The sequence below is a fragment of the Cibotium barometz genome, chromosome 41 (assembly GCF_041138505.1).
Source record: "Cibotium barometz isolate CiBa-2024 chromosome 41, ASM4113850v1, whole genome shotgun sequence".
Classification (NCBI taxonomy): Eukaryota; Viridiplantae; Streptophyta; class Polypodiopsida; order Cyatheales; family Cibotiaceae; genus Cibotium; species Cibotium barometz.
In genome coordinates, this window is record NC_141086.1 from 22,018,009 (window position 1) to 22,043,344 (window position 25,336).

At 40.0% G+C, this 25,336-nt stretch overlaps 1 pseudogene; it reads left to right on the forward strand.

Moving 5' to 3' along the window:
• Positions 1-853: 853 nt before the first annotated feature.
• LOC147614777 (protein CYTOSOLIC ABA RECEPTOR KINASE 7 pseudogene) lies at positions 854-1,411 on the forward strand (annotated as a pseudogene).
• Positions 1,412-25,336: the final 23,925 nt, after the last annotated feature.

Below are 25,336 nucleotides of genomic sequence, written 5' to 3' on the forward strand. Positions count from 1 at the left end.
ATGAGAGGCTTGACAGTGATAGTATGGATATGGTTGAAGAGGAAGAGGATGATCTTCCTGGTAATGTAGAAGATGAAGACGACATCCAGATATATGTGGATCTTGATGATGTTTTGGCACATACCAGAGGATGTGCAGGTTTAGAGGGGGTGGATGTCGTGCCATGGCACGTCTATGGTGTGAAACCATGCATATGAGGCCATCAAATGCAAATCCAGATGCATGGGATTAAGTGCCATGACTTGAGTCATTATATGATGCCTGAGTACATATGTTCATATTGTAAATGAGGTTCAATAAGACGAGCTGAGGCTGAGCTAGGTCTCGAAGCCTCTGAGTGTGGTGTGAATTATGGAGTTTTATGCTTATGGTAGACCTTGTAGTAGGGAACACCCTTCTCAACATGTATGGAAATGTGAGAGCATGTATGATGTAAGGATTGGTTTTGAAGAATGCCCTTTTGAGATATCGTGTCTTGGAATACCATGATTTCTGTTCTTACTCGGAATGAGAAGAACAAGGAGGCTCTGGGTTTGTATGATGAGATGCAAGTTGAAGGCATTAGACCTAACAACATTACATTTGTATGTGCACTTAATGCATGTGCAAGCTTAGCAGCATTAGAGCAAGAGCAGAGAAATTCTAACCCAAAACCTTCGTTTCAGAGTTTGTGGCTTTAAGGCAGGATCTGTGTGCCATCCCTTCGTTTTTTCAATGCTAGTCTGCCCTGCTTCGCAGCCCACCATCGCTATGTATCTGAACCTCCGACTCCCTCTCTCTCTGATTCAATAGAACTAGGCAAGTTCTGTTTGTGAAATGCAAGATTCTGAAACCCTTTGGTTAATCTCTTGAAATGGCGAGTTGTTTCTGCTGCCCTAGTGAAGAAGAGCACTTCAAGTCTTTGGACAATCCTTATAGTACTACACCCAATGGTTATATGGGTGCCCAAAAGGCCAATCCAGCAATCCGAAACTCGGTTACACAAACCATCCAGCCAATAGAAGCACCAGCTATATCATTGGATGAATCGAGAGAGGCAACTGAAAATTTTGGAGCAAATGCATTGATAGGCGAAGGTGCATATGGGCGGGTTTACTTTGCAAAGCTGAATAATGGCAGCTCTGTGGCGGTTAAAAAACTTGATGTCAGCAATCAGCAAGAGCCTGACAATGAGTTTTTAGCTCAGGGGTCTAGAGTTTCAAGCCTGAGGAATGAAAATGTAGCGAAGCTTATTGGATACTTCATTGATGGCAATCTGCGAGTGTTGGCATATGAATTCGCAACGATGGGTTCTTTACATGATATCCTACATGGTCGAAAAGGTGTCCAAGGTGCCCAGCAAGGCCTTGACTGGATGCAACGTGTGAAGATTGCTGCGCTTAGCAGAGGCAACAGCTGGAGACATATTTGAAGGTGGCGGCTTGCGTGGCATGCGAAAGTTTTTTTTTTAAAAGAAATTTCCGAATATTAAGCAGGAAATAAGGAGGCGCAGTATTTCAAACTAGGAAAATGCGATTTTTGGGCTGCAAAAGGTGAGGTGCCCGATTCTCTTGCGGGAAAGGGATAATAACCAGCAAAATGGCGCATACAAAAAAGAAATGCAGAAACGGCGAGGACCAGAGAGCAGATCGACCAGAGATTCACAAAAGTGGAGGATTTCTTCTGTTCAAGCCATGTAGGGATTTGAATTAGAGAAGAATTCAAGCTGCATCTAATGATATGCCTTCTGAAAAATTCAAAAGAAGAAATGATGCGCTGCTTAATTCATACAAGATGCTGCCTGGCGAGTGAATTCAGGACATTTTCAGATCATGGGATTGAAAAATGTGAAGCTTTTGCAAAATTCGGATTATTCCTTATACAGAGATAAGTTTTTTTTTAAAAAAACAAATACGATTTCTAAATCGTAAAAGCTTTGAGAGGATGGAGATCTGAGTATATAAGTTTTTTTTAATTCTCTTTTGTAATCTTAAATAACCATGGTTTTCGAGAACTTCTGGGATTTGTGATCTTTGAAAGTTGTAAGCAAAAATTCGGGTTTGAAAATTTAGTGGGCACATGAAGAGAATGAATATGTGTTACATTCTATCTATTGCTTCTTTGTGAGATGATTGAAATTATAAGCAGGTCTTTTCATCAAGTTCAATTTTCATCTTGAAGTTGTGAAGATGGCAACATGCAAAATATGTGATGTGCAAGTTCACATGTATTGGGAACTTGTCGAAGCCTATGTGATGCCAATATGTGACATGTATATGGTATTTAGATAAAGGGCCAGGAGATCTATGCTTGGATCTGATCATGCTCTTGATACACAATTTATGTGCAATCATCAAGCTGAATTTGGGGATGTATTGAAGTGAATTGGCACATGTACATGTCATCAAAAATGGAGATGTCTTATGCTCCTTGAAGAGTTATGTGTTTGTGTTTCCTTGCTGGGATTAGAAGCTACTCTCACAGCCAGAAGCCTTGCACTTTCCCAGTGACACCGTCCACGTCACGACAGCTTTTTGGTGAACCCGACGTGAAACTACTGGGTTTTGTGGAGTGCAGTACATATTAAAGCTATGCGGAAGCTGAAATGTTTGCTCCAATCATCACCTACTCTAAGGAAGGTAGATTATGAGTGTGGCAGGCCTGTGATTGTTACAGTTGATACTAGTCCTACTGGAATAGGATGGGCAGTAGGGCAAGATGATAAGGATGATCACAGGTATGTAATCAGATTTGGAGCAAAGGTATTAAGCATTCGTCAACGAAAATATCCGCAGATCAAGAGAGAGTTATGGGGAATAGTCACTGCTCTAAAATGTGAAAAAGAATATCTTATTGGGGCATCTGTACTTGTGGAAACTGATTGCTTGCCACTCCTTGGGATGATTGCAAGCTGCACCACTCCAGATATCGCTATGCTTAGGTGGATTGCCTATATCAAGTCACTAAATCCTGAGTTTGAGCATATTGCAGGAAAAGATAACCCAGTTGCAGATATGCTATCAAGAGCCAGGTATGAAGATGAAGAAGGGATGATTAGTGACATTGATGATGTAGGTACAAAATTCTATACTACTGCATATGCAAAAGGGGACCATACTTGCTTATCAAATGCACTTGTGTCTTTTACTGAGGAAATGTATGAAGGAGATTGGTTGCTTATTAGTCAATACTTGAGTACTTTGACAAGACATGAAAATTGGTCTGACTCAGAATTTAAGAGGATCCGCAGAAAAGCATATGGGTATTTTCTAAAGGATGGGTACCTGTGGAAGCATCCTAAGCCGAGGAATGCTATGCCACAGAGAGTCATATGTGATAAAGAGACTCAAGGGAAGCTTGTGAGAGAATTCCATGAGAGTCTCTGGGCTGGACATTGAAGTGTGTGGGCCACCTTTACCAAAATAAAGGAAAGATATTGGTGGAAAGGAATGTACAAGGATGTATCCCAATACGTGGAAACATGCATGGTATGTCAAAATGTACTCAAATGTGCGACATCGTGATGGCTTGCAACCAACCTACCCACCTGCCATGCACTACAAATGGGTAGTGGATCTAGTTACAATGCCTTTGGGAATTTGGCAGATGCGGTACATAGCACTTGCAAGAGAAGATTTGACAAATCAGGTGGAAGGACGTGCTCTTGGGGACTAGTTAAAGACTGGGGGCTTTCTACTATGGCTATCTAGGAACACAACCTTTTTGGACTGAAATCATTTAGGAGGGATGGTTATAAGGATTGGATACTGTTGTATGGTGGGTTTATAGTGGGGTGATGACTATCATGATGAATAAAAATAATCTATGTCCTTGCATCGTAGAAAAACATCCGAATGGTAGGATCCTAGTGGTTGAGGTTCAGATTGATAGTGATAGGTTGTGGGTGGTGAATGTATATGGGGCTCACAACTACAAGGTGAGAAGTGGATTTCCAATCTTGATATTCAGGGTCCTTATGTCTTGTTGGGTGACTTTAATATTCAGGGCCCTTATGTCAAATAGGTGTGGGGGGGAATTTTTGATGGACCAAGAGAGAAGGAAATGGGAAGAGTTGAGGGAAAAAATGGGGTTGGCTAATGGGCAGAACATGGAGGACTGGGAATCTTACCCTAGACACACTTACTTTAATAGTCTGGACTAGTTTGGTTCTTCCTCTAGGATTGATAGGGTCTTCTTTTCAGCAAGCACTATGGGTCCCCCATACCTTGAAGGTTGCAATTGACTCTTGCACTGCTCTCTCTAACCACATGCCTTTTAAGAAGGAGATTGGCATGTGACTGACTAGAAAGAGGATAAACTAAATCAGTATCCTGCAAGGAAATTGAGGATTAGCAATCTATTGCTCAAGTATGATTTACTAACTACCTACACTGAAGAGGCCATTGGTAGACTAAGAAGGAAAGGGGGCAATGAGGAGTCCTAGAGATCCTTTGCCAATGATATGCAATGCATCATTAGAAGAGTTGGGAAATTCAGAGCTACTGAGAAGGCACGGAAGGAGGAGATGGAGTGAACAACTGGAGTCTCTTCAGAGGAAAAGGCAAGTTGGGAAATTCATAGAGGAAGAGGCCTGCCTCTTCCTCAGGTGTGCGAGACATGCCTAAAAAGTTAAGATGACAAGCTTGCTAGTGCGAGCTTAAGATGGAAATCATGTAGCAATAGAAAAAACCTGATAGATATCTTTTTAGGTTAGCAAACGATAAAGGCAATAGGGAAGTGGTGGGACTGAGCAAAGATGATAATGGGAAAGGAATAGGGGAGATTGACCAAGTGGCCAAGAAGTGGGTGGAGTTTTTGGGATCTACATTAAGCCTAAAGGAATACTATTTTAAAAAAAGGTTTGAAGCTGAGAACAATCTATTATGACAAATCAATCAAGGGTGGATGCTGATGGGAAGACAAATAGGAAAGTGGCAGCCTGGCTTACCAAGGAAAATCTATGTCTACCCTAGAGTGAAGGAGGCATTGGCATCCTACATTTGCTCATAGAATGGAGCTAAACTCACACACACCCAATGCTCAAAGAATGGAGCTAGATTCACACACACACAATGCTTAAAGACAAGAATACACATGTGTATAGTCTGAGAGATATAAGCAAGCTCAAAGGAGAGAGATGAAGCTCTCTATACGTACAAAGAGAAATTATAAATGAGTAGCTACCCTAAACTGTGAATGAGGTTTCTTATATACTACCTAACCCTAAGGTTCCCGTTCGCACCTAGATGGCCATGGGAAAAAAACCTAGTGGGACAAAAGTGCCCATGGCATAAGTACATGGTCTCATAGTGTAGTGCTACTATATATCTAATAACACCCCCTAGTAATTGAGATTTATAGAGATTACAGATTAGTCTATGAAAGGGAAGAGGCCCAAAGCTTTGTGCCGCTCGAAACTTTGTGGAAGGCCTCCAATTGATGACAAGTTTCAAGCTGCACTTTGTGAAAAGTGTGGTCTTGAATTAAGAAAGAAAGGCAGTGGTGGAATAAGTCAGAAGCCCAATGTGAAACAATATGATAACTATTTTCAACTTGCCTTTCATGATGGAGAAATTTGGGATCTACAAGATGATATTTTTAAGCTACATGAGCAGGGAAGTTAAAAGGTCAAAAGTTTAGTAAGTCGCCTGCAGCTTCCAAAGGCAAAAGGTGCCTCCACCAGTGAAGAAGCACCAAATCCCATTCCCAAAGAAATGAAGATAACAGTGTGGAGACATTTGCAAGGAATTTGTGAGAAATCGTTGATCATTGCAATTCTCTCACGCGTGAAGGGTGGAATCGTCTCTTTAGAGAAAATGGGAGAAGAATTTGAAAGGTTTGTTTGATAAATTGACTCTTTTGTTTTTTGAAATTTTACTTATTTCATCAACTCTAACTTCTTTGGTTGTCTATTAGGCAAAAAATGATGCTTCACATGCAAAGAATAATGATTGAAAAGTTGAATTTCTCTAATTGGGATGAGACAAAGCTCTACCATCCAGACTCAAGAAACCCTCAAGTGTTGGAGAAGTAAATGTTGTTATTTAGTAATACGGTGAGTTGTTCATCTTGCTTTTAGCTTTGTTTAAAAAACCTTTTTTTTCACCTGTCACATCTTTCTTATTGGTTTTTTTAGAAGAAGATCCGCGGGTTGCCATCAAGCAAATCCCTCTTGACTTTGAGCAATTTCTTTCCATTGTCCTCCAAAGAGGAGGAGGAGACAACCCCCTCAAAGCTTTGAAATCACCAGGGATTTCATTAACGTCTTCACAATTTCGTGATCACGTTAACAAAACCTGTTAGTAACATATTAAAACTTGTGATCACATTGTATATTCACATGACCTGAGCAATGACCTGCCAAAACCTACTAGTCTCGTGTCCTTGGCGGGCTTGTTGTTTTCCCAGCGGGCCCGCTGGGATATATTATATCCCGGCGGGCCTGCCGGGAAAACAAAAGAAGCCTGGCGGAGTTCTGTCATGTTTATAAACATTACCCAACACCCATCATGCAACTTTTGGGGAGGTAGTCCTTGTTTTGGGGGCGTGATATCTCTCCTCAAAGTACTTGTAGAGCTCTCGAGTTGCTAGAAGTGTCCTCTTGGGAAGAACGTCCTTATCTTAGGGGCTGTCGTCTTTCCTTGTAGGCACTCCTAAGGCTATTGAGCCACTAGTCCTTAGTTCTTTGAATTGGGGGGGCAGGGTGTGCTTCGTAGCTAATACTCGTGGAGATTTAGGGACAAAGTTGGAGTCATTCAGCTTTGCATTTGAGCTACGTAGGTAATCTACCTCATTCTGCTTCATGAATGGTTTGATGGAGCCAAGAGTCCTGCTTAGGGGCTTGTATTGGTTCTTGATACTTGATATAGTTTAGAGTAGACAAGGGTCTATTGTCCTATACTAGAGTATTGGGCAAGCATAGATCTTTGATTTTCTTTGTGAATATTAGAGAAGGTCTATTGTCCTATAATAGAGTATTGGGCAAGCATAAATCTTTGATTGTGTAAAGTATCCTTAATTGGGTACAAAAGGCATCCTGCATTGGGGGTGCAATGCAATGTGCATGATAGTTTCGAAGTAGTTTTGTAGTCAGACCTTGCAAGATAGTTTCGAAGTAGTTTTGTGTTATGTGATGATCTTTTGTGTTTGTCAAGATAGTTTCAAAGTAGTTTGTCTACTGATGTATGTTTTGTAATACGTGAGTGACTTTGTTGTTTTTTCATTTGTGTATTCATTGTTATATGTTTGCTTGAATAGGTTATTTGAGATGGAGGACAATGTTGGATCCAGTGATACCTCCAATAGAGTCCAAATTCCAAATAGTAGGGAAAAAAAGACACCTGGGATAGAGTGGCAATATGCAATTAACGTCAGTGATCGATTCAAAGATTGAGAGTGTAAGCTATGCCAAGCACTAAAATCAGGTGAGGCGCCTCGACTAAGAGAACACTTTTTAGGCGGAGCGAAGAAAAAGTCATGTACCCACCCCTCTGCACCTGCCAAACGCATAAGAGAAGAAATTCAAAAGAAAGATTCAAGAAAACATTACACTCCTACCGTTAATTTATCAAGGTAGCAAGAACACTGTTGTTCTAATCATCAAACTCTGGCTACATCGCCTGCTTGTACTCCGAACGTCAATGTGCAACCAGAAAGCAATGTGCAACCAGAAAGTAATCTACCCAGTGCATCTTCCTGCAAGTGAAACTTTGATGTAGGAAATATACCCATGCATCAAACTTCATTGCAAGAAAGCCTACGTCAAGGTCGGCTCAATGATGCACAACTTGCCCTTGTTTGCTGAAGCGATTTACGTCATGGATTGAAGAGGAAATGGAAACGGTAATTTAGAACTAAATCATCTTAATCTCCTTAATTTGCTTCAACCCTTTATATAATTACAACTCAATTATCTTAATCTTCTTAAAAAAGAGGAATTTTCCCATCTCACATGATTTGAGAAGGCTTTTTCGAAAACCTGGATTCTAACCTTCGCCCAGGGAAGGCCACCCATGAAACTTATTAAATTTTTCCAGGAAACAAGCAGCAACAAAAGATAGCTTATGTAATTGTACTACTTGAGACCAACTATGCAACATGAGAAGGCAAGCAAAGCGGGGAGTTATATCAACATGTGGCTTTTGCATGGTATCGTATATGTAAGGCAGGTGAACCGACTGTCCTCTACACTCCTGGTCTCACACTTTTCATTCACGAGGATGTAGAGGAGTCTCCAACTCATTGCTGTGTTCATGATTGATGAAGGCCGAGTTGAAGACATGGACACTTTTGTCATAGCACGTCGTTACACTTTGGCCATTACAGATTCTCCTTATGCTTTTTGTGCTCCAAACTCAGTCAATGATGATGTGAAGTATGGAGTATCTGCCTACAAAAAAGTCATAGAGGCTTTTAGCAAGGTCACTACTTGTGACTCTTGGGCACTAGTATTTTTTCATGTCCATTATCAAATTACAGCAGCGCAAAAAGCCTTCACCGACTCAAACATGACATGTCAAATGATGACATGGTACGTAAAGCCTTTGAATATTTTGATACTAGCATTAAGGTGTTATTATGTGTTGCTCTTTTCTTACATGTTAAATTTTGTTTTGTAGGACAAAGCCAAACATCCATGGTTATAAACTTGATTGTCTCTCTTGGGCTTGTGAGTTTGCTACAATTGGTTTTTATTCATCTTTGGATGTGTAAAGTAGAGGATCATACAATTTCACAAATGTGAAACCAAATTTCACAAATGTTTTGATGTGAAACCAAATTTCACAAATGTTTTGATGTGAACGATCGGGAGTTTGTAAGAAGTTTAAGCACACAAGTGCGGGTCTGCAAAGTAGAGGATCGTACAATTTTGATGTGAATGATCGGGAGTTTGTAAGAAGTTTAAGCACACAAGTGCGGGTCTACAAGGAGTCATAAATCCATATAAAAAACCTCAGCTTTTGATGATGGATTTAATTGATTTACTTCTATAATAAAAGGAGAGTGGTTGATGGATCTCTTTATGGGGACTGGTACCACAACTGTCAGTGCATTGAAAAGAGGTAGAAATGTGGTTGCAGTGGAATGTGATCCACTCCAGGTAAAATTTATCGAGAGCAAAGAGTGTCAGCTCTCAAGCAGTTACCAGATGAGTTCCAAGAGGTGGGAATGAAGAGCATGGAATATGATCCTTGTTTTTTTGATGCATTTGGAGAGCCACAGCCTCCAATTGGTAGTGAGCAGGTTGGGGAGATAGTTGACCTTGCGCGGTGTCGTGACATGGACGGTATCGCTGGGAAAGTACAAGACTTCTAGCTGTGAGAGTAGGTACCAAATTTAACAAGGAAACTCACACACAAAATTTCCCCAAGGAGCATAGGACATATCCATTTTTAATGACATATACATGTGTCAATTCACCTCAATACATCCTTGAATTCATCCTGATGATTGCACAAAATTGTGTACCAAGTGCTTGTCCCTTTCCAAGCATAGATTCACTGGCTTCTTTTTCCAAATCCTTCAAGCCAATCACATGTAGGTATAGCATAACCTTCAAATAATTCCAACATACATGTAACCATTTTCATTCCATACATCCAGTATCTCCAATCCCATCATCTCATGATGTTCCTTATCACCTGAAAACCTGCCTATAAATTCCAACAACTCACAAGCACAAGACGATATATGGCATAACTATAACATGCTCACATGATATTAAGAAATTCCAAGGCTTGCATTCCAGATCCACTAGGGTAGAAACAAATCAAATTTACCAAAATCCTTGCTGCATTTTCTGATATTTTGTTTCCACGTATTTTGATGCGTTAATATCACAACTCCTCACACCAAGTCGTTCTTGATTTACAAAACCTTTAAGGTTTTATGGACCTTACGATTTTCCAAATCGTGGGTAGGTAGAGTGGTGAAATTAAATAAAAGTAAATCAACACTTATCTGAAGGTAGGAAGGCGAATTTCACATGATTTTTTATTAACTCCATACGGCGCTTCGCTGCAGGCCGTGAAAGGCTGGAAACATATATATATATATTTGAAAATCCCTTCATTTGATAGCACTCAATTAGCTCATCAATTCAAGCTCCTACATGACATGAACAGTCGCCGCCAGCTTGCAACTGAAAACTCTGGTCGAAGGTGTATCTGCTCTGTTTTTTTTTTCTGCAGACTCCCCTCAGATATATGCTTCTCCCCGCACTCTGGTTTTTTTCTCATTTTCCCCGCAAGGGAATCGGCGCCCCCACCACCTTCTGCAGCTAAAAACATGTTTTTTCCATTTTGAAATTCCACGCTGCGCCTACCATTCCACGCATCTATTTTAGAGTGATAACCATAAAAAAAATCAAACTCCTTCAGACCACAACCTTTCTAAGGGTGTTTCCCACGCCACATCAAAAGAAGCTTCATTTGGCATCCTTATTACACATATGACCTTGCCATCAGAAGCATATGATCATGACCACGACCATTATATACCATAAAAGTTTTCTGTCTCAGTGTTAATATCAACTCAACCATGATAGACACGGCTTATGAGCATTTCACCATCTCATGGAATCAGTAAAAGGAGTCAAACCCACAAGCATAATCCAGTCCTATCAAGGCACAGGGTTTCTGCTATCTCCAAAATTCTCCATAAGCATAAAAAACTCCACGATTCACACCACACTGTTAGAGGCTTCGAGACCTGGCTCAGCCTCAGCTTGTCTTATTGAACCTCATTTACAATATGAACATATGTACTCAGGCATCATATAATGACTCGTCATGGCACTTCCTACGTCTTCAACTGGCATTACTGGCTTCTGACCATACATTAATTCTGCAGGCATGTATCCTGTCACTGAGCTATGAGTTGTACGGTCAGCCCACAAGGCATATGGTAGCAGCCTTGGCCACTCTCCCATTCTTTATCTGCATGCCTTAGCCAAAGCTTTAATGATTGGAGGATTCCCTCGCTCACTTTTACCATTGCCCTCAGGATTGTAAGCACATGTTAGGGACAGTCTGATGCCAATTCTAGAAAAGAATTCCCTTGCTTCTTCAACATCTAGCTCACCCCTATCAGCTGTTATTTTCCCAACACAACCATACCGACAAATCACATCTTCCAAGAGAAATTTGCATACTGTTTCTGTACTCTTTGTTCTAAGAGCACGCCCTTCTACCTGATTTGTCAAATCTTCTCTTGCAAGTGCTATGTACCGCATCTGCCAAATTCCAAAAGGCATTGTAACTAGATCCACTACCCATTTGTAGTGCATGGCAGGTGGGTAGGTTGGTTGCAAGCCATCACGATGCCGCACATTTGAGTACATTTGGCATACCATGCATGTTTCCACATATTGGGAAATATCCTTGTACATTCCTTTCCACCAATATTTTTCCTTTATTTTGGTAAAGGTGGCCCACACACTTCGATGTCCAGCTCAGAGACTCTCATGGAATTCTTTCACAAGCTTCCCTTGAGTCTCTTTATCACATATGACTCTCTGTGTGGCATAGCATTCCTCTGCTTACCAGAGGTACCCATCCTTTAGGAAATAACCATATGCTTTTCTGCGGATCCTCTTAAATTCTGAGTCAGACCAACTTCCTTGTCTTGTCAGAGTACTCAAGTATTGACCAATAAGCAACCAATCTCCTTCATACATTTCCTCAGTAAAAGACTCAAGTGTATTTGATAGGCAAATATGGTCCCCCTTTGCATATGCAGTAGTGTAGAACTTTGTACCCACATCATCAATGTCACTAATCATCTCTTTTTCATCTTCATACCTGGCTCTTGATAGCATATCTGCAACTGGATTATCTTTTCCCGCAATATGCTCAAACTCAGGATTTAGTGACTTGATATAAGCAATCCACCTAAGCATAGCAATATTTGGAGTGGTACAACTTGCTATCATCCCAAGAAGTGGCAAGCAATCAGTTTCCACAAGTACAGATGCCCCAATAAGATATTCTTTTTCACATTTTAGAGCAGTGACTATTCCCCATAACTCTCTCTTGATCTGCGGATATTTTCTTTGTCGGATGCTTAATACTTTTGCTTCAAATCTGATTACATACCTGTGATCATCCTCATCATCTTGCCCTACTGCCCATCCTATCCCAGTAGGACTAGTATCAACTGTAACAATCACAGGCCTGCCACACTCATAATCTGCCCTCCTCAGAGTAGGTGATGATTGGAGCAAACATTTCAGCTTTCGCATAGCTTTAATATGTACTGCACTCCACATAAATTTTTGATTTTTCCTCAAAAGTTGATAAAGAGGATCTGCTACATGTGCATAATGTGGGATCCAAATGACATAAAAGACACATGCTCCAAGAAATCTCCTCAGCTCTGTAACATTAATGCATGTCTCTTTCATTCTTTGTATTGCATCTATCTTGGCTGGACAAGGTCGGCGTTCACTAGTACTACAAAGATGTCCCACTATTAGCACTTCACCAACCCCAAATACTGATTTCAGTCCAGACAAAGTAAGATTCACTTCTTCAAGTCTGGATAGAATCATATTACAATCCTTTATATGATCTGCCACAAACTTGCGGCACCCCTTTGAATCCAAATCCTCATCTTTGTCTTTCTCATTACAGCCTTTTATTGGCACATCATCCAGAAATGGCCGCATAGTTATTTGTGGTATGAAGTCTCGTAAGACTTTATTCATTCCATTTATCATATGTGCCACCGATTTGGTGGCTCCCTGTGGTAAGGTACACATCCTTACTAATCCCAAAGGAGTTCTCATTGTGGTCAAGTCCCTGCTTTGTATATCCAGCTGGAACTGATCATATCCCGAATACAGATCACCCATAGAGTATATAGCTTTCCCTGTAAATGCTTCTGCAAACTCATCCACAATCGGACCTGCTCCCACATTCCTGATTGTGACTTTGTTTACAGGTTGCATGTCTTGAATAAAGCGCAATGTCCCATTTTTCTTTGGCACAGTAAACCATCTGTTGGAATATGGGGCACATGATGGCTCCAAGATTCCCATCCTGATCTTTTCTTTTAGTAATTCCATCAGCTTTGGCAAGAGAGCCTTTGGTACTGAAATTGGCCGCAGGTTCCAGGGCACATGTGGAACAGTAAAGATCACCATTGGTGCTGTTACACTTGGATCAATACAGCCTATCTCATGCGGCTGAAAAGCAAAGGCTTTCCCATGTTTTACAAGCATCTCCTCAAAGCATTCCCTTTCAACTGGCAACAGAAAATCCTTCTCACCAATCTTCAGCTCTTTTAGAGTTTCTTGAGTAAACTTATGCCCAATTTTCTTCTGATCTCTAAGATTTGGTTGCATAGAAGCTTCATCTATCTTCTCCTTGCTTCTTGGTGGCAAAGGCAAAGCAACTGGTTTCACCTTCTTTGCAACTGTTTTGTACTTTGTATCAACATGAGCATCCATCTTGCAATTCATGTTTTTACATTCCACCCCCTCAAATTCTTGGATTATATCATACATCTCCACAGATGACACATCTATTATCTCATTTCCACCCTGTAAGCATGCTCTTCCCATATCAAAAAGCACATCCATAGTATCTACAAATGACACCTCATCAAGCACCCCTGAAATAAACTCATTCTTCTCCAAAAGACCACACTGCTCAAAACTTTTTTGTTCATTTTGTACATGTCTTCGCATGCCACGCTTCAAATCCTTGCTTTTTACAAAAACCAGTGACCCATAGCTGGAGAATCCTTGAAAATTTGCTGAAAAGTTATTTACATTGATTGAGTCCTGCGAGAACTCATTTCCCCTTGTACCATTGGAATCCCGCTTTACAATGGCACCTGGCCAAAATCCCTCATCTCCCTGTAATTCATGAATTCTCTATTTATCTTTGGGAGTGACTGTGCTCGAAGAGACTCACGATTCCTTTCATGGTTAATGCAAACTGTCAAGAACTGAACAGCTTTCTTGCCATCTTTACTCCTTATTCTTGCATATGCCGAGCCATCGTCCAAAACTTTTGTTTCCATCCTCACAGCTGTAATGTAGGGTTGCCCAAGGATGAGGGGATACGATGACATCTCCTGAACAAAGAAGTTTTGATCATCTTTCACATCCCCTATAGTTACCCTTACATTTGGACATGCTGCATAAAGCTCTCCAGATGAGTTATTAGCTGCTTTAATCATCCACCCATGATCTACATCCATTGGCCACTTGCATTTGTTCTAGAGATTTTTAGCCATAAGATTTATTTCAGACCCATGATCAATTAGAGCGACATATGGCTCTTCCAAATCACCTATCTTGACAAGGGTTTCAGTAGTTGCTCTTGCCCAATGGCTCCTGGAGTAATGACTCTTTGTAAGAACTTCTTTTTCATCATCCTCTTCCACAAAGCGCACTTGTCGTGCCCCATCAGCAGAGTGATTACATTCCACCACATTTTCTCTCTCTTCCTTTTGCTGTACCTGTAGTCCATGAGTCTTGGAAGTGCTTGCTTCCCCTTGTGATGGAATAGATTCAATTATGGACTGCCTTTTCCTTCGTATAATATCAATTATCTCATCATGAAATTCTTTCTTTGCAATCCCCAAGACTTCCCCTAGTGTAAATTCCACCCTGCTATTTAGAATCCTCTCTTCAAGCACCTTTTTGAGATCTGTTGCAGCTTCAATATCAGATTGAAGCTTGTAGAGTGGACTTTTCCCTTTACCCTTCTCCTTCTCATGCTTCATTTTTGCTGGCACTTCTTCCATTGATACTTCCTGTGGAGGTCTGCTATGCGGTGAAGGCATATGTGATGGCCCAGGATCCTTCTTTTCACTTCCACATGTAACTCTTTTTGATGGCCCTCCTTCCTCATTTTCCCTTTTACGCTTCTCCTCTACCTGTGCCTCATTATTTTGGCATTTAGCAATGTAGGCATGAACAGATAAAGAATCCACAGGCTCCTCCCAGCCAGTCTCAAGACGTATACAATCACCTGCCTCATGCAAAGCTTGCTTAGACACCTTCTTTGACGCAATTAATTCCATTGTTGATGGCCAAAAATCCTCATTCTCATAATCTTCATCATTCTCAAATCCCTGCTTTGATTGACCAACCTTTAATCCATAGGTTGCTGCCTCAACCATAGAAATGGCATGACTAGCAACCATATCCTCAACCAGCTTTTTCATCCCTCCTTTCCCAAAGTTTGTACTCAATGGAAGACCAGTCTCTGTAAGATGGATTTTCCCATCTTTGAAAAACACAAGTTGATTTTTAAGAGCTTCTTTATAGCTAGCACAATCTTTCTTTGCATGTTCTGGGTCATCACACCATATGCATCTGTATGTAAACCCTTCTTTGCTTTGAGGCCTTTGCATAGAAGCCTACCCTAATGGTAGCCCCTTTTCTTCAATCCTGGACATCTTCAATTTTAGGTCACGCATACCCTTAATAAGCTCATCCATCGGCCCTTCTACCTTTGGGATTGTAGGAGCTGGTTTTGGTAGATTCTCAGGGGTAACAGCAGTTATAGGGGTTGCGGAGCTCATCACCATTTTATCCCTCCTTCGCTGCCGCTTTGCTAACATGGTGACCGCATCCTCAACATCATTCCAATCACTCTTTAGTCCCTGCTCTGTATCCTTATCCTCAACGAGGATTTCCAATTTCTCTTGGAGATCTTTCCCAGCTGCTTGTAAGAAGAGCTCTGTTTTTTCTCTGTCCAAAATTGTGCGCTCTATCCTTCACAGCTGGGCATAGCGCTTCTCAAACTCTCTTAGCAATTCTGTGGCAGAAATTCCCATTTTAGGTTTTGTGACCCATTCCAAGAAAGTTTGTTTGGTCACTCGCTCAGAATCCTCCATGAAATATTCGTCCTTTAAAGCAAGCTTGAACTCCTCCCAATTTCTGCCACCATGTGCTATCTGCAATCCTCTTATGCGCTCTCTTATTTCAGGAACACATACCAGCTCAAAACTTCAAACCATATCCTCCTCAGTCACCCTGTTTAGCTCCATTTCCTTTATGTAATTGCGTAGGTACTTTGTGATATCCTTCCCATAAAATTGATCCACCTTTTTCACAATTGATTGTAATGCTTTGGTCATGGAAATTTGTCCCCTCTCAGCAGCTTGCTGCTGTTGCATGTACATGGTAAACATCTAAAACATCTGCATAACTCCGGGGTCAAAATGAGCCCCCTGACCCTCAGAATTCTCAGCCATAGCTTCCCTGTATATTTCACCACACTCTCACCCCAGCAGCTTCACGTCGGGTTCACCAAAGAGCTGTCGTGACGTGGACGGTATCGGTGGGAAAGTACAAGACTTCTAGCTGTGAGAGTAGGTACCAGTTTTTAAAAAGGAAACTCACACACAAAATTTCCCCAAGGAGCATAGGACATATCCATTTTTAATGACATATACATGTGTCAATTCACCTCAATACATCCTGATGATTGCACAAAATTGTGTACCAAGTGCTTGTCCCTTTCCACGCATAGATTCACTGGCTTCTTTTTCCAAATCCTTCAAGCTAATCACATGTAGGTATAGCATAACCTTCAAATAATTCCAACATACATGTAACCATTTTCATTCCATACATCCAGTATCTCCAATCCCATCATCTCATGATGTTCCTTATCACCTGAAAATCTGCCTATAAATTCCAACAACTCACAAGCATAAGACGATATATGGCATAACTATAACATGCTCACATGATATTAAGAAATTCCAAGGCTTGCATTCCAGATCCACTAGGGTAGAAATAAATCAAATTTACCAAAATCCTTGCTGCATTTTCTGATATTTTGTTTCCACGTATTTTGATGCGTTAATATCACAACTCCTCACACCAAGTCGTTCTTGATTTACAAAACCTTTAAGGTTTTATGGACCTTAGGATTTTCCAAATTGTGGGTAGGTAGAGTGGTGAAATTAAATAAAAGTAAATCAACACTTATCTGAAGGTAGGAAGGCCAATTTCACATGATTTTTTATTAACTCCATATGGCGCTTCGCTGTAGGCCGTGAAAGGCTAGAAACATATATATATATTTGAAAATCCCTTCATTTGATAGCACTCAATTAGCTCATCAATTCAAGTTCCTACATGACATGAACAGTCGCCGCCAGCTTGCAACTGAAAACTCTGGTCGAAGGCGTCTCTGCTCTCTCTTTTTTTTTCTGCAGACTCCCCTCAGATATATGCTTCTCCCCGCACTCTGGTTTTTTTCTCATTTTCCCCGCAAGGGAATCGGCGCCCCCACCACCTTTTGCAGCTAAAAACGCGTTTTTTCCATTTTGAAATTCCACGCTGCGCCTACCATTCCACGCATCTATTTTAGAGTGATAACCATAAAAAAAATCAAACTCCCTCACACCACAACCTTGCTAAGGGTGTTTTCCACGCCACATCAAAAGAAGCTTCATTTGGCATACTTATTACACATATGACCATGCCATCAGAAGCATATGATCATGACCACGACCATTATATACCATAAAAGTTTTCTGTCTCAGTGTTAATATCAACTCAACCATGATAGACACGGCTTATGAGCATTTCATCATCTCATGGAATCAGTAAAAGCAGTCAAACCCACAAGCATAATCCAGTCCTATCAAGGCACAGGGTTTCTGCTATCTCCAAAATTCTCCATAAGCATAAAAAACTCCGCGATTCACACCACACTGTCAGAGGCTTCGAGACCTGGCTCAGCCTCAGCTTGTCTTATTGAACCTCATTTACAATATGAACATATGTACTCAGGCATCATATAATGACTCGTCATGGCACTTAACCCCATGCATCTGGATTTGCATTTGATGGATTCACATGCATGGTTTCACACCATAGACGTGCCATGGCATGACAGCGGATTATGAGCCAGATGGCGTAGAGGCTGAGGAACAAGCTACTAACACTACTCTTGCAGTCACTCCAATGGGAGAGGAGGCTATGAATGCGGAGGAAGATGAGCATCCCATTCAAGCATAGTTGTCATGACTTTTTAGATCACGTTAATACATACTTTTAGTTTCCAAAAACTTGTCATTTTTGTTTGAGAAGGTACTCGTTTATATTTGTAGTTTAAATTGTTTGTAGCAATTGTTTGCTGAAGCTTGCCATGTTTTGAATTTTAATGCACATGTGATGGAGTTTTATTTGTGGGTTATAAATTCATCAAGCTTCTTTGAAAATTTCATAAATTTAGACCTAGTATCCTGATATCTCTTAAAGTGTTTTTGTATATTCATTGAATGCCCAGCTTTAGAAGCATCAAAACCATGAAAGTTGTTTTTCTCGAGTCTCAAATTAGATTGAGACTGAGTTTTGCTAAGTTTTTAAAACATAGCTTTGTAGGTGGTATTTATGTTTTTTTTTGTTAGAAAAATAACTTGTTTGTCAAGACAGAGAAACGATCGAGTAATGCTATAAATTTCTTTTAAACGAATAGCCTTTTTTAAAACAAAATTACAATCTGTCAAACCATTACGAGCGCCCGTCCAAGTTGTAGCTTTGGACACCATTGCTTCATATCTTAAATGTATGATCTTTTGGTGTATCTACCTTGACTCCTTGATGTAAGATAATGGTGAAAGAATTTGACTCTCTTTTGCTTAATTTTGCCTTAAAAGAAGAGACCAAAATTAAGAGTCTGATTAATCTCTAATTATAAATTTATTTACACATTAATTGATGCACATAGCTTAGCAATGCCTTGCTCTATCCAATGATGTGCTCAATTATGTGAATTAATTAATGATTAGGGGTTAATTAGAGTCCTTGATTAGTCTGAAAGAGAGAAAGATTAGTGAAAGAACTAACCCTTGATTAATTTCTAATCACTTTTTTACATAACTCATTAAGGCTAATGAGCATTGAATGAGTAAATTCTCATGAGTTGTCAAATTGTCCATTTTGGGGGTCATTTATGAGGTGTGTAAGGGGGTGTCATAAAAAGGTTGACTTGCTTTTTTGGGAAGATGCCAATATCTCCCTAATTTAAAATTCAAAAAATATTCCCCCCAAACAAGAAAATTTAAATTTCCCACTAAACTCAAAAAAAAAATCACGTGAGCCACGTAGCTCATGCTGTGAACCGTTTCTACACTCTCACGCCGCCTTAAGGACTCACATCCAAAAAAAAAAATCTCGCCACCATGAACCGTTTCTACAGTCTCACGTAACCTTAAGGGTTCACATTCAAAAAAAAATCTGTGTGAGCCACGTGGCTCACACCATGAACCGTTTCTGCACTTACGCCTTAAGGGATCACATCCCAAAAAAAAAAATCTCGCATGAGCCACCTGACTCACGCCATGAACCATCTTGACACTCTCATGCCTTAAGGGTTCATGTCAAAAAAAAAATCCCCGTGACCCATGTGGCTCATGCCATGAACCATTTCTGCACTCTCACGCCTTAAGGGTTCAAGTCCCAAAAAAAAACAAATTTAATTTTTTCGTGAAGTCCGCGGAGTTCACGGTGTGAAACCTTAAGCATTTCACGACGTGAAACACAGCATATCACGGCATGAAATAGTCCATGCAAAAAAAAAAATCAAATCAAATCAAATTTGATAAAATTCGTGAAATCTGCTTCACACCATAAACTGCACCCTACTAGTTCACGCCATGAAAAGGGGTCCGTCGATCAAAAAAAACTTTGAAAAACAGCCATATTTGGAGGCTCATATGTCCTAAACTGTGAATCCGATTAAGGCGCTCTAATTCTCATCGAAAAGCCGACATTGAGCTTTTCGAAATTGGTCTTCACTATTCGAGGTCAAAATCGATCGTTTTGGCCTCTGACCAATAGCCTCAAAATTTGACCTCTGACCCCATCAGCCTTCGAAATTGGTCTTCACCGTCCGAGGTCAAAATCAATCATTTTGGCCTCCAACCAACAGCCTCAAAATTTGACCCAAAAATCGAGGCAAAAAACAGTCTGAAAAGCCCTGAAAATCACAAAAAATAGCATGAAAACAACTACGAACCATATTCGGGCTACTTTTAAGGGTCTAAACGACAAGTTTACGAACGACTCAAAGAGACAAAGTTGTAGTACTCCAAAAATACTACAACTCTCTCATACATAGTTTTCCAAATTCCTTTTGAAACACCTTCAAAAATGGGCTGCAAAACGGAAAAAATTTCCCGAAAAGAAATTTCATCTTCAGATAGTGATGGAAAATAGGTTTTGAGACCTCCTCTTCCATCTATGATGATACTAGCATGCACTTTTTCTGAAAATATGTCTAAGAGGTCATTCACGTACGTGTAATGCCTAAGCTAATTAGGACAAGTGGAAACTCATTTGACCCAACAAAGGGTACACCATGTCTCTTAAGGCTGTGTGACGGGCTATGAGAAAATCTAAAAAGCCAAAAAAAAAACATGTATGCTTTCTCATGAATGAGCAATTGATAGCGTCAGACATGGCAATGATAGAGGGACTAAAACCCAGCTGACATCTTTGAGCCAGTGAGATCCATGCCACAAATGCACCTCCCAATACCATTTGCCATGTCAACAACAAGAGTGTCATCGGGTTTTGCGTCCCCTGTTACTTCAATCCCACCACCGGGCTTTCTGTTACTTCAATCCCACCACCGGGCTTTGGTTCTTTACCTAACATTTCCACAAATCCTATAGTAGACCTGTACCAACCCTTTCCAACCCCTAGATGCCCACACCTTGGACATATTGACTAGTCTAGGAAGGGGGATTGCCCAAGGATTAAGTGAGTCCCTACCCACAAGAGCACACTCACATACAGCCTTAGTGACTCATACAAAAATATGACCGTACAGATCTCCAAAATCATGAGCAAATACGACAACTGATCATGTTCAATTCATTAAAATGTTTAAACAGAGGTGTGAAGCCTTTGGAAATCCAAACTGCCCCACCAAAGTACATGCGTTAAACCTATGCTTGGTGGCAAAGGCTAGTCGATGGTTCATCACATTGATATCGGCGATCAACCAACTTGAGAACGTTGAAGTCAGCCTTTATCCATGGCTTTTTAAGACATGGTGATCGGTGGAGTGTAGTAAGTGAACTATATTCAATTTAGCGTAAACCAAACAAAACCATTAGAAACTTTGTCCTTCGGATAAAACTCTTAGAATCACAATGTGAGTCATGGAAAAAATTAAACGATTCTCAATTGAATAGATGTTTCATGATGGACTTAAAGAAAAACAGCTTACACAACTTGATTATTGTATCCAATCCAGAAACATTTGATCAATTGTAAGATCCCTGTTCCCACCGAGCAACGGATTCGGGGTACTGGCAGCGGAAGTAGCGCTTCTCGCGCGGGACAGGGGTCCCACACTCGGGGCCTCGCCCACGGATATCCGGATAAGAGACTAATCCGTCGGTTGTTCCAAAACCGAACCCGAAAAAACTTCCTTTACCGGAAAGCACGGGCGATTCCACCAGGATAACTTTTTACTCTAACGTAGTCAAGATCATTTCTGATCGAGATGATCCGATTACATCTATAAGATACTTAGTCAGTTCAAGGAAGAAACTTGCACTTGGATCATGGGGATCAACGCTTTTTTCCCCATTCAAGAGGCACAGCCGTTGATTCCTATCCATAGAACAGTTACTGTCCGGGATTTATTTTTTTTTTCTATCGTAAAAACAAAAGTTTGAGTCTCGATTTACGGATCCATCAGTCCAGCCTAACCCCATCCAATCCCATGGGTTAGCCAACCGCCCAACCACTGTAGTGATGGGATCCAATTAAAAATTTGGTTAGGTTTTGTCCCGGGTACCAAGGAAAAGAGTTCCAAGGCCCCCTAGCCGGATGTTCATGCAAAATAAAACTAGTCACACCACTCACACACCCAATATGAAATTGCCTTTTTCAACCAGATTCAACCAGTTTAAAACAATCCTTTAATAAAACCATAGTATCATTGATCACCATCTTCCAATTTATCCACTTGATTCTTAATTTCCCATCATTCCTTCATCAGAGTATCTATGGCATCATTGGCAACTAGAACGCTCAGGAGCCGTTTCGATAGTTCCTAGCCCATAATACTTGGCAATATAATCACTTAACAAGATGGACTCTCGTTGAAGATCAGCAAGATCAACCAACAGATCCATATAAGGAGCCATGGACTCATCCATTGAAGACCAGCAAGGTCAATCAACCAGATCCATGCTCGATTTCAGAAAACAACTCCAACTCTGTTCCAATATCTTCCTCGACGCACGCGTGGGTATCCTAGGCAACCCAGAGCCCGAGCACCGTATGGTCAGCACCCTCTAGGATCCTTCGCAGGTAACCTAGCGCTTCACGCATAGGCCGCTTCCTTGGCCCCTCATCCACCGTACCGGAAGCTCACCATTTTAATCGCACCGAGGCTGGTCAAGACCTCGGCCGACCTTGCTACGCGAGACGTCCTTCATTGACTCCCCGTCAGCAGTTGCAACTTTACCATCACGACTTTAATCACAAGACGGTCAAAATGCTCCCCCCAGCATTCTTGACATAAAACAATCATTTACAAACAGCATTTACAAACAGTATTTACAAACAGTTTACAACACAATTTCTATTTTAACTTTCATTTTTCCACATTATCCTTCATCAATCTACATTACTTATTCCCTATTCCATTTATATGTATACTCATCCCATCACATCATTTCTATCTCATCACTTCAAATTCCCTCACATCGCATATTGTATATTCACATCCATACATCCACATCTATATGCGTACATTCACATCTACATGCATACATCTACATCTCTATGCATACATCCACATCCACATTCACATTCACCTCCATACATCTACATCTACATGCATACATCCACATCTCCATTCACATCTACATCTATACATCTACATCTACATGCATCCATCCACCTCCACATCCACATCTACATCTATACATCTACATCTATATGCATACCTCTATATCTCCATTCCCATCTACATCTATACATCGACATCTACATGCATCCATCTACCTCCACATCCACATCTACATCTATACATCTACATCTACATGTATACATCCACCTCCACATCCGTATCTATACATCTACATCTACATGTATACATCCACATCCACATCTATACATCTACATCTATACATCTACATCTACATGTATACATATACATCTCCATTCACAACTACATCTACATGCATACATCCATATCTCCATTCCCATCTACATCTATACATCTACATCTACAAGCATCCATCCACCTCCACATCCACATCTACATCTATACATCTACATCTACATGCAAACATCCACATCTCCATGCATAATAAAATTCTTTTAATTAATCTAGGATGATAGTTCCTAGAATATGGTAGGAAGTCCTCTTTTTATGCTTTGAATGAATTTATTTTATGCGTAATTTCTATAAAAATTTTGCCATAGCTCCGCTACTATGACTGATAAATCTCAATTTTTTTCTAAGGGATAAAGCTCATTATTAAAGAAATAATTAGAATGGTCTCTAATTGGATCATCAATCCATAATGGTCTCTAATTGGATCATTAAGAAAACAATTAGAATGGTCTCTAATTGGATCATCAATCCATAATGGTCTCTAATTGGATCATTAAGAAAACAATTAGAATGGTCTCTAATTGGATCATCAATCCATAATGGTCTCTAATTGGATCATTAAGAAAACAATTAGAATGGTCTCTAATTGGGTCATCAATCCATAATGGATTGAATCATCAATGTGCATAAACTAAAAGCATAGCAAAAAGCCATTAATTTGGCCTCAAGCATAGCTTAATCTTGGATTAAGGAAAAGCTTTATGAAAAGCTTCATTTGGGTTGAGAATGGGTCATGAGTATGACCATTTCTTGAGTGAGAGAGAGAAATTATAAAAACCATTAGAATTTAAATATAAGTGGAAATTAACTTCTATAGCATTTATTAAATTATGTAACTCTTCACTACTATTCACCAATTAACTTCAATAGCATTTAAAAAAACCATACCAATTAAACTTCTCAAGCTTGAGAGGGGTTGAGAAGAGAGAATCATTGAGAAATTATAGAAAGATCAAAATTCAATATACTTACCTTATAATTTGCTTGATTCTTTATTCACGGTAGAGGCCCCCAACCAATCAATTGGTTTAGTATGTTGATGGAGTCACCAATGGGGATTGAAGAAAGAGAGAAGTGTCAAAAACTAGTGAATTATTAAAGAATTCACAGTTCTTGGCTTAGGTGGGGTAACATAGCATAAGACACTATATATTTTGGCTTAGATGGAGTAGAGTAACAAAGCATAAGACACTATCTAATTTGGCTTAGGTGGAGTAGAGTAACAAGGCATAAGACTCTATCTAATTTGGCTTAGGTGGAGTAGAGTAACAAGGCATAAGACTCTATCTAATTTGGCTTAGGTGGAGTAGAGTAACAAGGCATAAGACTCTATCTAATTTGGCTTAGGTGGAGTAGAGTAACAAGGCATAAGACTCTATATTTTTTTTTCAACAAGGGAAGGCTTCTATTTATAGGAAAATTTGAGCTCCTAACCAAACAAACTGATTCTAGAATTTTCCAAGTCAGTTTGGTCACTTTTTGACCATTTTTAGGTCAGTTAAGCTAACTTTTTGGAACTAGACTTGAATGAGGAGAGAGGAGAGATAAAATATCTCAATTTTTATGAGTTTAAAACTCATTCAAGCATGTGAAATATGCACCTCCTTTAAAGAATTCCCCTTCCTTACATATGTGTCAAAATTGTATTGCTCATAGTTTTTTACTAATAAGCCTTGTACATTTTCAACTCTTTATCTTATGTGAAATATGCACCTCCTTTAAAGAACTCCCCTTCCTTACATATGTGTTTATTTACTAATAAACCTTGTACATTTTCAACTCTTCATCTTATGTGAAATATGCACCTCCTTTAAAGAACTCCCCTTCCTTACATATGTGTTTATTTACTAATAAACCTTGTACATTTTCAACTCTTCATCTTATGTGAAATATGCACCTCCTTTAAAGAACTCCCCTTCCTTACATATGTGTTTATTTACTAATAAACCTTGTACATTTTCAACTCTTCATCTTATGTGAAGTATGCACCTCCTTTAAAGAACTCCCCTTCCTTACATATGTGTTTATTTACTAATAAACCTTGTACATTTTCAACTCTTCACCTCATGCGAGCATTTACTCATTTTTGGGTATTTTCTTTTTACAATTTGGATTTATCTCCTCCCTACACATGGATTGATGCTATTGGCCCATAGAAACCTTAATTGGACCATAGTCTAAAGATTTCTGAAAATCTAGACCCTTAGGCTAAGGTTCTTTATACCTATTTCCAA